The sequence below is a fragment of the Phocoena phocoena genome, chromosome 3 (genome assembly GCF_963924675.1).
Source record: "Phocoena phocoena chromosome 3, mPhoPho1.1, whole genome shotgun sequence".
NCBI lineage: Eukaryota > Metazoa > Chordata > Mammalia > Artiodactyla > Phocoenidae > Phocoena > Phocoena phocoena.
The window spans coordinates 34,885,843-34,901,182 of record NC_089221.1 but is presented as its reverse complement, the minus strand read 5'-3'; the positions used below and the strand labels follow the sequence as shown (position 1 = coordinate 34,901,182).

Here is a 15,340-nt window from a genome sequence, read left to right as displayed (position 1 = left end):
GTCCATTTAATTGGCAAAGTGTTGCTTGTAGTAGTCTCTTACGATGCTCTGTGTTACTGTGGTGTCCGTTGTAACTTCTCCTTTTTCATTTCTAATTTTATTGATTTGAGTCCTCTCCCTCTTTTTCTTGTTGAGTCTGGCTAAAGGTTTATCAATTTTGTTTATCTTCCCAAAGAACCAGCTTTTAGTTTTATTGATCTTTGCTATTCTTTTCTTTGTATCTATTTCTTTTATTTCTGCTCTGATCTTTATGATTTCTTTCCTTCTACTAACTTTGGGTTTTGTTTGTTCTTCTTTCTCTAGTTACTTGTAAGGTTAGATGGTTTATTTGAGATGTTGTTTCTTGAGGTAGGCTTGTATTACTATATACTTCCCTCTTAGAACTGCTTTTGCTGCATCCCATAGGGTTTGGATCGTTGTGTTTTCATTGTCAATTGTCTCTAGTTATTTTTTATTTCCTCTTTGATTTCTTCAGTGATCTCTTGGTTATTTAGTAACGTATTGTTTAGCCTCCATGTGTTTGTGCTTTTTACGTTTTTCTCCCTGTAACTTATTTCCAGTCTCATAGCTTTGTGATCGGAAAAGATGCTTGACATGATTTCAGTTTTCTTAAATTTACTGAGGCTTTATTTGTGACCCAAGACGTGATCAATCTATCCTGGAGAATGTTCCGTGTGCACTTGAGAAGAAAGTGTAATCTGCTGTTTTCGGATGGAATGTCCTATAAATATCAATTAAATCTATCTGGTCTATTGTGTCATTTAAAGCTTGTGTTTCCTTATTAATTTTCTGTTTGGATGATCTATCCATTGGTGTAAGTGTGGTGTTAAAGTCCCCCACTATTATTGTGTTACTGTCGATTTCCTCTTTTATAGCTGTTAGCTGTTTCCTTATGTATTGAGGTGCTCCTATGTTGGGTGCATAAATATTTATAATTGTTATATCTTCTTCTTGGATTGATCCCTTGATCATTATGTAGTGTCCTTCCTTGTCTCTTGTAACATTCTTTATTTTAAAGTCTATTTTATCAGATATGAGTACTGCCATTCCAGCTTTCTTTTGATTTCTATTTGCATGGAATATCTTTTTCCATCCCCTCACTTTGAGTCTGTATGTGTCCCTAGGTCTGAAGTGAGTCTCTTGTAGACAGCATATACATGGGTCTTGTTTTTGTTTCCATTCAGTGAGCCTGTGTCTTTTGTTGGAGCATTTAATCCATTCACGTAATTAGGTAATTATCGATATGTATGTTCCTATTACCATTTTCTTAATTGTTATGCGTTTGTTTTTGTAGGTCCTTTTCTTCTCTTCTGTTTATCACTTAGAGAAGTTCCTTTAGCATTTGTTGTAGAGCTAGTTTGGTTGTGCTGAATTCTGTTAGCTTTTGCTTGTCTGTAAAGCTTTTGATTTCTCCATTGAATCTGAATGAGATCCTTACTGGGTAGAGTAATCATGGTTGTAGGTTCTTCCCTTTCATCACTTTATATATATATATTGTGCCACTCCCTTCTGGCTTGTAGAGTTTCTGCTGAGAAATCAGCTCTTAAACTTATGGGAGTTTCCTTGTATGTTATTTGTCGTTTTTCCCTTGTTTTTAATACTTTTTCTTTGTCTTTAATTTTTCTCAATTTGATTACTATGTGTCTTGGCATGTTTCTGCTTGGGTTTATCCTGCCTGGGACTCTCCGCACTTCCTGGACTTGGGTGGCTGTTTCCTTCCCATGTTAGGGAAGTTTTCGACTCTAATCTCTTCAAATATTTTCTCGGGTCCTCTCTCTCTCCTCCTTCTGGGATCCCTATAACGCAAATATTGGTGCATTTAATGTTGTCCCAGAGGTCTCTTAGGCTGACTTCATTTCTTTTCATTCTTTTTTCTTTATTCTGTTCTGCAGTAGTGAATTCCACCATTCTGTCTTCCAGGTCACTTATCTGTTCTTCTGCCACAGTTATTCTGTTACTGATTCCTTCTAGTGTATTTTTCATTTCAGTTATTGTATTGTTCATCTCTGTTTGTTTGTTCTTTAATTCTTCTAGGTGTTTGTTCTTTAATTCTTATAGGTCTCTGTGAAACATTTCTTGCATCTTCTCGATATTTGCCTCCATTCTTTTCCTGAGGTCCTGGATTAATTTCACTATCACTATTCTGAATTCTTTTTCTGGAAGGTTGACTATCTCCTTTAGGTGTTTTTAGGTGTTTTTCTGGGGTTTTATCTTGTTCCTTCATCTGGTACATAGTCCTCTGCCTTTTCATTTTGTCTATCTTTCTGTGAATGTCCACAGGCTGCAGGATTGTAGTTCTTCTTGTTTCTGCTGTCTGCCTTCTGGTAGATGAGGCTATCTAAAAGGCTGTGCAAGTTCCTGATAGGAGGGACTGGTGGTGGGTAGAGCTGGGTGTTTCTCTGGTGGACAGAGCTCAGTAAAACTTTAATCCACTTGTCTGCTGATGGGTGGGGCTGACTTTCCTACCTGTTTGTTGTTTGGCCTGAGGCAACCCAGCACTAGCGCCTGGAAGCTCTTTGGTGGGGCTAATGGTGGACTCTGGGAGAGCTCATGCTCAGGACATGCAGGCTCAGTGGCCATGGCTCACGGGCCCAGCCGCTCTGCGGCATGTGGGATCTTCCCGGACAATGGCACGAACCCGCGTCCCCTGCATCAGCAGGCAGACTCAACCACTGCGCCACCAGGGAAGCCCCTTCCCAGAACTTCTGCTGCCAGTGTCCTTGTCCCAGCGGTGAGCCCCCGCCCCCCCCCCCCACACTCCCACCTCCCCACCTCCCCACCTTTCCTGCTCCTGCAGGAGACCCTCCAACACTAGCAGATAGGTCTGGTTCAATCTCCTATGGGATAACTGCTCCTTCCCCTGTGTCCTGATGCACACATTACTTTGTGTGTGCCCTCCAGAAGTGGAGTCTGTGTTTCCCCCACTCCTGTTGAAGTCCTGCAGTCAAATCCCGCTAGCCTTCAAAGTTTGATTCTCTGGGATTCCTCCTCCTGTTGCTGGACCCCCGGTTGGGAAGCCTGATGTCGGGCTCAGAACCTTCACTCTAGTGTGTGGACTTCTTTGGTATAAATGTTCTCCAGTTTGCCTCCAGATGATTTCGTGTATGCAGAATCCTAGGAAAATAGTAAGTTGTATTAGGAGAAGTTCCTTATCTCACTGTTAGTTACTGCTGTTACTTTAAGGAAGAAGGAGGCTAGTACAGCTCACTGCTTTGATGTGGTTCTCTTCAGAACAGTTGAATTAAGGCACTAACTGACTCTCCTTTGGACATCTCAGGGTTTGGGAGAGACTAGAATAATTTTAGAACCTTCCCAGAGTTCAAGCTCTGGGACAGAAATAGGTGCTTATACCAAAATCTTGCCATTTTGTTTATACATATTTGAACCTGAAAGGAGACTTCAAAATGATTCATTTAGGCTTTGAGGATCACTTTGGAACCAGATTTTCTTGGGTGTTCGAGATAGCTTTCCCATGGGAGGGCTTAATAGGAACCCCTTCTGCAATCTGGAAATGAGTATATATGTTCTTAATTTTTCTTGTGATGGTAGTATTCTACCTGGCATTTTTTCATTCATCCATATGCTTGCCCAAGATGGTATTTCATGGAGGCAGCGCTGCCATATGTTTGAAATAATCAAATGTTAGAATTCTGTTTCTCTCTTGGAAAGTGAAGTATATTATTATTATTATTTTTAGTAGATAGCCATAGTTTGGCTTCATTTTTTTGTTTGTTTTCTTCCTCTTTTATGGAAGTATAGTTAATTTACAGTGTTTGAAGTGTATTATTTTTAATGTGCTGGGGAATGTGGTACTTTCAACACTGGCAGGGTGGTTTCTTTTGCAACGGCTTCAGTATATTTTCTGCGTTTAAAATGAGTAGTGTGGTTTACTCTCTCTGTGCGATCTTTTTTTTTTTTTTAAGCGAATCATCTTAATGACATGTCCATTGCACACATCTGTAACAGTACTGAAAAAAAGCCTATAGCGTAGCTTAAAATAATTGATAGTTTAACCCTCTCTTGATTGTATGTACTTCTGTAAAACTGCCACAAACCAGTATATTTTCTCTGAGTACCATGGGACAGTGTGCATCGTCCTGGGTGAATTTCTTTTTTTCCTTCTTTTATAATCTGGTTCTTTTCAGCCAATCTTATCTCTTCCAAAAGCAGGAAATGACTCTCTACTGTCTGAGAATTAATGTAGGTATTAGGAAAGAGAGGTTCTCTGTCGGCATAAGGGAAGAGGAGATAAAATCCTTTAATTGATCGTGCAAATATGATAAAAGCTGCCCTCCCTCTGTCCTAGAACAGACATCTCTGATTCACAGCATTCTGTCCTCTTAGACACAGACTCACATTAGGATCCCTTTCAATATAGTGCTGTTGATGGCCACTCCCAATTGATTATACCTACACTGTCCAGCTGGTAGCCACTAGCCACATGCGACTTTTAAAATTTAAATTAATTAAAATTAGATAAAGTAGAAATTCAGTTTCTCTTCAGTAACTACATATGCTAGTGACTATTGTGTTGATCCACATAGATAAAGAATATTGTCATCACTGGAGAAAGTTTGATTGGACGGAGCCTAATTGGAAGGATCAAGATGAAGTATAATTTGTCATTCTAGTTTAGGAATATAAGCAAAACAGCAATTTAGACAATAAAGTATCGTAAGCCTGCTCCCTCTGCGTGCTCATAGTAGAAGAGGTCCACATGCCTTTAGGTTGAATTGTAAGAACTTGTGCTCTTGGATGTAGAAGATAATTTGGAATTGGGGATGATGAATAGATTAGGTGTCTTCTGATAACAAGAAATCTCTCTGGACTGTGAGTTTTGTATTATTCTTAGTCTAGTGACTACCCTGGACCTCCAGCTCCTCTTCTGTGCTATGTTTTGTGCACTCTGTTAACAGCATCGGCCTTTAGGACTCTGTAATTCCTTTCCTGTAGCCCTATCCTACTTTATTGTGCAGTGGTCCTAGTGAGATGGACGATTATGAGCTGGTTTAACAGGAGTCTTCAGAGATCTTAAATTACCTGCGTATTTTCCTGCCTGTTAAATATTAACAATAATAATAGTTACTATTAATCAAGTATTTATTATGTTTTAGTCATATTCTTCATGGTTATTGTTAATTTTTTTAATGTTAACAATAGTCTTATGAGGTAGGAATCATTATTTTCCTTATTTTACAGATAAGGACTTAAAAGCACAGAGAGGTTTGGTTATATACCTGATGTGATGTCACACAGCTAGATGGAGCTAGGACCACAGAATGACTGATTCCGGGGTGTCTGCACTTTTCCACTATTTTATGAAATATTCTCAAATCATCATCAATGGATGGTGTTTCAAAATCTTGAAAGGTATTGAATTTCTGGAAGTTGTCCATTTCAATGCTAACTATTAGAATCAAGCAGATTGGGAGTTTTGGGCCAATATATTCCTCTACCCGCAGCTTTCCTTGCTAGTTATTCCAATTATGTCTTTTTGCCTCCTTCACCATCTGCCTCCAAGAGGGCTTTGAGAAAAGCATCATCCTGTGATCAAAAGCCCTGTGGATTCATTCAGTCTTCCTCTTGGATTCTGTTCATTCTGTTGTGTCGCCTCTCTGAACTGTGCGGCTTTTCACAGACTTCCCTGAACATGGTGATTGAATGTCTATTCTTGTACTGCAGTATCTTAAGCAGTGGGAGCTTTAACAATGACTACACCCTACATTTCAAACAAAGCCTTTTTTTTTTTTAGAACTCTTAGTTCATCTCCTTTCTCTTATAAATGAGGACATGAAGGACTTTTCAGTAGCAGGATCTGGGTTAGAGCCTGTCTCCTAAAGCACCACTCCACCCCCTGGTGCTGAATCTTTTCAGCCTTTCTCCCTGGTTACCTCCTATAACTTGAGTTTTATGGGAGCTAAAGAGAGGGGTAGAACTATAAATATCTAAAATATTAATGATAATTCCCTCAGATATCTTAAAGTCTTTTTGCACGTAGAAGCAGGGTGGCAGGGGACTTCCCTGGTGACGCAGTGGTTAAGAATCCTCCTGCCAATGCAGGGGACACGGGTTCAAGCCCTGGTCCGGGAAGATCTCACATGCCGCGGAGTAACTAAGCCTGTGCACCACAACTACCGAGCCTGTGCTCTAGAGCCCGCGAGCCACAACTACTGAGTCCATGTGACACAACTACTGAAGCCCACGCGCTTAGAGCCCATGCTCTGCAACAGGAGAAGCCACCGCAATGAGAAGCCCACGCACTGCAATGAAGAGTAGCCCCCACTCGCCGCAAGTAGAGAAAGCCTGTGCACAGCAACAAAGACAATGCAGCCAAAAAAATAAATAAGTAATATAAATTTAAAAAAAAAAAAGAAGAAGCAGGGTGGCAAAGGAACATAAAGCTGTCTCTTGCTTTTTTGGTTCATAATTTCAACTCCAATTGACAAGAGGTAAACCAGTATATTTATCTTGAATTGAAGAGAATACCAAATTGGCCGTTGACATGAATTATTTCTGGTTTCTCTAAAAGTGGGATATTGCTCCTTTTTGGAAAAATTTTGCCTTTCAAATGTGTTCTAAACAAACTTATGAGTTGTGGAAAACCAATTATGTCTGTTTTCCCCTTTAACAAAACCGATATGAATATTGCATTTGCATTCTTAAAACCTGCAGCCATTTGCATGTTTCGCCACAAAGTTGTGACATAGTGAAGGCTGGCTGTCTCTTTCCCCGTCTCTTAAGGAACTGGGGGTAGTTACTTGGGGAAAATAGTACAAGTGGGTGCACATATTGGCATACATGCCAGAAAGATATTTCTCTTTTTAGGACAGACAGTGTTATTTCTGGACCTCCTCTTTGAGTGGGTGGAATCTTCCTTGATAAACTTCACAAGTTTAAGTGCAAGACCAGCCAGGGAACAACTCTTGGCATTGCGTTCCATGTGTATGAGTAACAGCAGTACTGTGGAACTCATTTGGCTTTTGTAGGGGTCTGTTAACCCTTCAACTTCCCATGAGCCCCTCAGCCAGTCTCCTGGGTGCATATCCAATCAGGCTGTGTTTCTCTGGGAAGTTACCGTTCTTTACATTTTTTTTTTTTTTTTAAAGCAGCTTATAATAGAAAACTCATGGGGAGGGGCGCAAGTGCTTCACTCAGGAACCTGTTGATGCTTTGTCTCCTGCAAGCAGCCTGGCGTGCCGGTGCTGTCAGGGAAGCTCATCTGACTCAGCCACCGAAGGCTGTTGAGGTTACCTATGAACAAAATAACCCACCTAGTTTCTTCAGGTGTGTGCCCTGGCTGGTGTTGGAAGATGGCAAGGTTTATGCAAGGCCTCTTCAGCTATTTTGGCTAATTTCAGCTTTTAGTTAAGACAAACACATTCATTACCATGACTTCAATAAAGTTATTTGTATTATTTTTATATTATGGCATATTTATGTATTTGCTTATGAAAGAATTGTTCATATTACATGATGTTTGATGCATACAGGTATTATATGCATGTAGCCTTTGTGGGTGATAAAGCACAGTAATAAATTGAACACCTACGAACCCACCTAAGGTAAGGATTGGCGGATTGCTTATTCTCGTTTTCATCTGCCTGCCTTTCCTGCAGAGAGAGCCACTGTCAGGAATATTGTAGTTATCAGTCCCTTAAAAATAATTCTAAGTCATAAGGTATGGACATATGGAAGATTATTTTCCAAAGATATCCTAAGACTTCTTGTTTAGAAGAGCCAAGCTTTGGGACCTGTGACTTCTGCGTCCTGTACTAGTGCCTGGTACATGCCGTGTCTCCAGAGGAGGTTAACTAGAGGAAAAGATTAGGGGTACATCTACCATCCTGCCAAGAAGATATGTGTTGTTCCTGATTGGTGGATGAGGAAAGGTGAAAATAGCAGTGTAAATGGTATCACAAATTTTGTTTTCAATGTTTATTATGAAGGCTAACGGACATAACACAACAGTAAACAGAAGAGTGTAATGAACCCATCTGAGCTCGTCCTCCAGCTCCAATGACTGTCAACCCACGATCACTCCTGCCCCTTCTTCATCCCCATCTCCTGCCTCCTCTTGTAGTATTTTGAGATAATCACCGGATATTGTATCCCTCATGAGCTTACATTATAATGCTCAAGACTGACAATAGGTGCAATAAATAAGTAAAATATATATTATATTAGATATTGATAAAAAGGAGATGAAACAAAGCATGAAAAGGGACATGAAATGTCAGGAGAAGAAAGATAAATTTTGTTTTTGTCTTTGCTTCCCCCCCCCCCCCTTTTTTTTTTTTGCGGTACGCAGGCCTCTCACTGTTGTGAACTCTCCCGTTGCGGAGCACAGGCTCTGGATGCGCAGCCCCAGCGGCCATGGCTCACGGGCCCAGCCGCTCCGCGGCATGTGTGATTTTCCCAGACCGGGGCACGAACCCATGTCCCCTGCATCGGCAGGCGGACTCTCAACCACTGCGCCACCAGGGAAGCGCCCCTGTCTTTGCTTTTTTTTTGTCCGTACTGCATGGCTTGTGGGATCTTAGTTCCCTGACCAGGGATTGAACCCGGGCCCTCGGCAGTGGGACTGTGGAGCCCTAACCCCTGGACCGCCAGGGAGTTCCCCAAAGTGGAAGTTTGAATGGGTTGGTCAGTAACAGAAGGCCCCACTGAGATGACAGTTGAGCAGAGGCCTCCGGGAGGTGAGGAAGCTGGGCGGTGGAAAGAGGAGCAGTGGAGCCTCCCTGGTGGACCTGGCGACTGGGGACGACACACTCCCCTTTCTTCCGTCTGAGGTGGTGGGCCGAGGACTCTTATATGAGGGTAGCTGTCTTGAGAATCATGGCAGTATCTTCTTCCTAGGCTGTGTGAAGTGTGATTTCTGTTTTTAGTTCATTTGTAATAGTTCACAAGATGACTAGGCCCAAATCTGACTTTAAAACTCTGAGATGAATGGAGAATGTGAATTTGCGATTGGAGCCTCCTGACTTTTGTGACTCTCTGGCCCTGTTTGGAGAACTTTGTGTTGACAACACCTCATGAATTACCTTTGCAGAAGAAGTCAAACTGGTGGTTAGCTCACTTTACACTAGGATGTGGGAATACAGTGGATTTTAACCATTCGACCTAATCACTTCAGTGGATCCTGTGAACATTTAATCTCCACCAAGCAGGCCCAATTAGTGTACCGATGTTTTAGAGACTGGTTATCTTCCGTCCTGCTTCAGGAAAAATGAAACTGCACACGGGATAAACATAATTCCTTTCCTCTTAAGTTTCTTTTATTCTTAATCTTAAGATTGCTAATGCCTTTTGATATTACAGAGAAACTCATAATTTTTCCAAGAGACGGTAAAAAGAAAAAAGAAATAGGTCTAAACAGGAAAAAACCTAAAGGTTCCATCCACCCAAGAGAAACACATGTAACCATGTTGAGAAACTTCATTAGACAGATGCAATGTCAAGCACACACATGCATACACAGGCGACCACTGCTCCATGCCTGTATGGAATTTATGCCCACGCACAAATTGCTGATTGACTTGGAGACATGATATTTATGAACTTGGCTGAAATGTCAAATTTGACATTCACTGTGTGAATCGTAATATAGTAAATGCCCTTCACTGCACTTTAGTATTTACCTGGTAATGCTCTCTACTTCTCTTCCTTAGCGAGAAGATAAGGACAGCAAGAACCTGTTTAATGCTAATCCTCTTTACTTCATTCACACAGGCCAGCTGAGTTGAACACTCAACACAAGTTCTTTAAAAACACAGGCAGGTAAGAGAGCTATTTGATACAATACAAAAAGAAGGAACACTCTCTTCCCAACCAACTCCCCTTGAACCCTGGGACCTCATGATCCTAAGGCATAACACGGTCACCTTCCCAAGTGTTAACTTTGGGGATGATGTGGTGAGCTATGGATGTCATTTACAGTGATTGATTTTTAAGTCTGTTAAATTATATAATATCCTTAATTTACATTTTTTTCTTTTTTAGTTTTTCAGTTATAGGATTTTATTAATGCTTTTAGATTTCATTTTTTAAAAAGTGATTGCTATACCACTCTGAAAGAGATATCTATAAATTTATGCTACAAATTCAGCCAGATGTACAATTGCTTTGACAGATGATAATATCCTTACACAACTAAACTAAATGAAGTGATTGACTCTACTTATTTTGAAGTATTAAAGTATTTAAAGACAATTCATTCATTTCCTTGAATTTTCATAAAATGCAACACTGATTTGAGAATATTTCAATGCTAATGAAGATGTATTTAGTGAAGATTTAGTTGAATATTTTGACAAAATAACCTTCTCAGTAATAGAATCACTATTCTGTTATTATTTGCTGTTTCTACCAAGGAAGCAGTAAATATAAAAAACATGAACTTGGTGAATGCCAGGTATTAACTTCACTGCATATTTTTGTGTGTGTGTACTCTTATAGATTAATAATTCTTAGCCTAATGACCATTTACATCCAGAAGAATAGCAGAATAGAAGTATGGTTTGTTGATGGTAAAAATTAAATCAAGTGCTAATCCTGACATTTTATTTCTTGTTGCTTGGTAACAGTGCAGCAACTCTGTAAGAGTTCCTTTATCTCAGCTACAGTGGACTTCATTGCCTTGTGGGGTAGCAATACCAACTGCAGCAAGTCATTTGTATGGCATTATCCTTCCAGAATTTTGTTGCTATTTTTTACTGTTAGTGCAGAGATCCTAAAAGAAAGTCATTTTAATAATACATCCTCCTTCTTTGATGGATTGGTGAATTTTATTCTAGCTACTTTTGGCTTTTCGGCTTTGTGTCTGTAATTTCTGAGGTTTCACAAATTTGTGTTTTATCAGTCTGTACAGTATTAACCTAGGCTTTTGAATTTCATTGTAAATATGTACATTCTAAGTGATTCTTCATTAGTTCTTAGTGAACATCTTTTATCCTTGACCACCTAAGAAGGGAGAAAAAAATAGCTGGGCAGAATTTTTCTTTCATAAAAATAGGACACATTCCTCATCCTTCTCTAATATAGAGCATTCCTAGTTTTAGAACCTGCTTTAGGAAAAGGAAGCCTGTTGAACCAGTGTGATTTGTTTTAAGTGAAAGGTTGATTCATGTTGCATATACTATATATGTTCTATATGCTGTTAGTTCACAATTATTATTTACAACAAAGGTTGATAAACTATAGCCCATGGTCTGTTTTTGTATTGTCTAAGAGCTAAGAAATTTTTATATTTTTAAAGGTTGTTTAAAAAAAAAAAAAAGCAATATGTGACAGAGACAGTGTGGAGCCTATAAAGCCTGAAATATTATCTGGCCCTTTGCAGATAAAAACTTGCAGGCCCTTGATTAATGGCATAGTTTCCATTTCTATAGTCTGAATATATTAAATGTCACTAAGTATTATTTTTTAAAGGACTAGTGAACTTAAGTAGAACTGAAATAAAATAATGATAACTGGTTTGAAGAGAATCAATGAAAAAATTAAATTGAATAATATGAATTTGTGAAGAAGTAGTGAAATGATTATGCAGTTTGGTGGGTCTGTTCTGGGGACAACCATGAAGAAAGGAAGATTACATGTAGCAACTTGTTTATCTTGCTCATCTTGCCACAGTTTTTACAATTTCTTTCCTAACTCAATGCCTTTGTCAATAAATCTGACTTTAATAAAATTGTATAGTGATAGACTCACTTTATTAGAAGCATTTTGCTTTTTCCTGCCCATTAGACTTTATGTCATACTTGAGGCCAGTTTCTTACTTACAATGTCTGGATCCTGGGGTGATGGGGTGAGGACTTCTCCAACTTGACCTGGGTCTGGCACTCAGCTGCAGCTCCTGCTGTCTGGAAGAATTTCCAGGAGCTACGGAAGTGGTCCAGAGTTGGAGTCATCCTGTGTCCCTGGGTTTTGGAAGGGCCCTGCAGGCCTGGGTTTTCATCTCCTCTGGAGCTGTGCCCCCCACATCCTGGAGAGAGGGCAGGAGAAGAATTATGGACAGACTTTGGGCAAGGTGAGGCTCATTTTCTCAGCCTTCCAAACCAGGGCTTTTAGCTTCCTACTTTCTTTTTAGTCAAAAATGTGTTTCTAAGAGTTATCTGGCTATTTCTTATTTATTGGTAAGGTAAAGCCTGAAATCAGGAAGTTAACCAGGGCAGCCGTGTGTTTTTTTATCTGGCATTAGTCTTCTTAAGCAATAGAAAGGGCTCCAACCAGCCAAACTGTATTCTAGTGATGAGAGTTAAAAGTCAATTTTTTACTTATTTATTTTTGCTGTGCTGTGCGGCTTATGGGATTTTATTATAGTTCCCCGACCAGGGATCGAACCCGGGGCCCTGGCAGTGAGAGTATCAAGTCCTAACCACTGGACCACCAGAGAATTCCCAAAAGTCAATTATTTTAGCTAGACTCACTTAACTCCTCTTTCTTGTAAGCAAAGGCCCAGAAAACCCCATGCTTGAGCACCATTTGTGTATTAGTAGGCGTTTTATATTACTTTATATTTGTAATGCTTTATGTTTTCAAAGTGCTTTTACATATATTATCTCATTTGATCCTCTTAATCACCAGGTGAGGTAGGAGGAGAAGCAGTTTTCTTATAATATTACAAATGAGAAAACTGAGAAACAGATCAGTTTCTGGGAATAGATCATTGGGAAGTTGAACGGCTTAATGAAAAGGACATTTGAAAGACTTGGTTTAAGTCCTGACTTCCATGTTTCCTCTGCCACTGTCCTGCCATGACAATACTGAGCCTTTATTTCTGAGACACTGAACATTTCTGAAAATGTTGGCATAGCTAAGTGGACTTTTATAGGAGCTTTCACCTTATTTTAAGTGCAAATGGAAAGGGTCATGATTTTAGGTGTTGTATATAGAATGGATTTTTATGGAGCTGTGAAGGGAGACAGGGTAGCCGATGAGGAGACTATTGCAATGGTCCAGGCAAGAGGTGATGGTGGCTTGGACTTGAGTGGTGGAGTGGAAGTGGGAAGAGGTGGTGGAATTGAGATATACAGTATCTTGGAAGAGGGATCTTATCAGACTTGCCGATGCCTTGGATGTGGAATGCTGGGGTAGAGGAAAGGCAGAGAGTAAAATGATTCCCACCTGACTTGAGCAATGGTGTGACACCTACCAAGCTGAGGAAGCCTGGGAACAGCTTTTGGAAGGAGGAGTAACAAGAGCCCTGGTAGGATTGATTGGCTTTTTTAGGCATTCAAGTGGTGATGTAGGTGAAGATGGACATGTATGTGTTGTGCTCAGTGGAGAGGTCTAGAAGGGAGTTATACAATTGGGAATAATCCACAAATATTTGATAAGTAGAGTCATGGAATAGAAAAGAACTCTTAGTGAAAAAGTCCTGGGACTAAGCTCTAGGAGTCTCAGTATATTTCTTTCTTTCTTTTTTTTTTCCTTTATTTTTGTGAACAGTATCTGAGATTAAGAATCACATCTTTATTTACAATAGCCAGGACATGGAAGCAACCTAAGTGTCCATCGACAGATGAATGGATAAAGACGTGGCACATATATACAACGGAATATTACTCAGCCATAAAAGGAAACGAAACTGAGTTATTTGTAGTGAGGTGGATGGACCTAGAGTCTGTCATACAGAGTGAAGTAAGTTAGGAAGAGAAAAACAAATACTGTATGCTAACGCATATATATGGAATCTAAAAAAAAAAAAAAGAAAGGTTCTAAAGAACCTAGGGGCAGGATAGGAATAAAGACACAGATGCAGAGAATGGACTTGAGGACACAGGGAGGGGGAAGGGTAAGCTGAGACTAAGTGAGAGAGTGGCATGGACATAGATACACTACCAAATGTAAAATAGATAGCTAGTGGGAAGCAGCCGCATAGCACAGGGAGATCAGCTTGGTGCTTTGTGACCACCTAGAGGGGTGGGATAGGGAGGGTGGGAGGGAGACATAAGAGGGAGGAGATATGGGGATATATGTATACATATAGCTGATTCCCTTTGTTATACAGCAGCAACTAATACAACATTGTAAAGCAATTATACTCCAATAAAGATGTTAAAAAATAAAACAAAATAAAAAAAGAAATAGAAAAAAAACCAATCACATCTTTGCCTCCCACTGGCATTGTGACCTTGGACAAATAAGTACTTTAGAATCCCAGCTTCTCTATAGCATCTCCTGTGTATTTGCCTATTTCACGGGTCTATTTTGAGCGTCAGTGGGTTAGGTCATTTGGATGTGTTTTCTAAAGCTCTGAAGTGCTATATTCTTACCTTGATCCCTCCTGCTGCTTTGATTAATGAACCTCAGATGACTGTCCTCACTGGCCCAGTGACAGTGACTATAGGACCACCCCGTGGGTTGCAGCTGGCAAGGCACACCCTCCCTATCCTTTCCCTGTCATCCAGAGTTCTTGAGATGTAGGGGAATTAAAATTCCATAATACCACCGACTTCTAAAATCTCAGGACATTATCAAAAAACTAATCTAGATTGTTTTTTAAATATATTGTTAGCTTTAATCGGCAGTAAATTACCTAATATTTAAAGCTCATCAAAATCAACCTAAATATGTTGATCCCTTACATTGAGCAAATGCAGTGATGACTTTTAAGGTGAGCATTATGGACCCCTTATAGAAAGGAAGGTTCTTATAAATCTGTCATTTCATTAGCTTATGAAATGACAGATTTATAAGTTGCATGCAGTCAAAAATTGATGGCCACTCTCTGCTGTCATATTTTAAATGGAGGATTAGCCAATGACCTATTTATCTCTTTTTGTACTTTGGCGCAAAAGATTCAGACATTCTGGTTTGGGATGAAAACTAACCTTTGTTCCCTGATGAAACATGCTTGAACTGAATATCCACCTTGAATTCTTTTCATTGAAAGTAACATTTATTGTTTTAGGGGGCGTAAGAGAAATGAAATGAATAAAGAGGGCCTCAGATACTCATTGATGCTTCATGTTCAACTAAGTGCACACCACTACCTGCAAACGTCAGAGAGACTAAAGGTCAAGAAATAGACCCTTATTTCTTTAGGATGCAGCACACTGTTACATATAAATAAATTAGTCTTCAGGTGTGTTTTCACTGCTTCCTTATGAAAGCTTTGCCTTATTGAATTTTCACAGACTCAGGAAAAGGTATGTTTTATTTAGTTTGTTTTTAGATGAAATGGTTTGAAACAAACGGTTAATTTGGGAGAAATAATGAAAGATTAGAAACCAAGAATGACTTAATTGTTAGAAAGTACAGTAGTCCCTCCTTATCTGGGGTTTCACTTTTCACAGCTTCAGTTACTTGTAGTGAACTGTGGTTCAAAAATATTAAATGG

At 39.6% G+C, this 15,340-nt stretch overlaps 1 protein-coding gene across 1 annotated transcript in view; it reads left to right on the top strand.

The window, feature by feature from the left end:
* The window catches only part of OXCT1 (3-oxoacid CoA-transferase 1), a 143,062-nt gene that overhangs the window by 32,964 nt on the left and 94,758 nt on the right, over window positions 1-15,340 (top strand). The gene's annotated exons all lie outside the window — the stretch shown is intronic.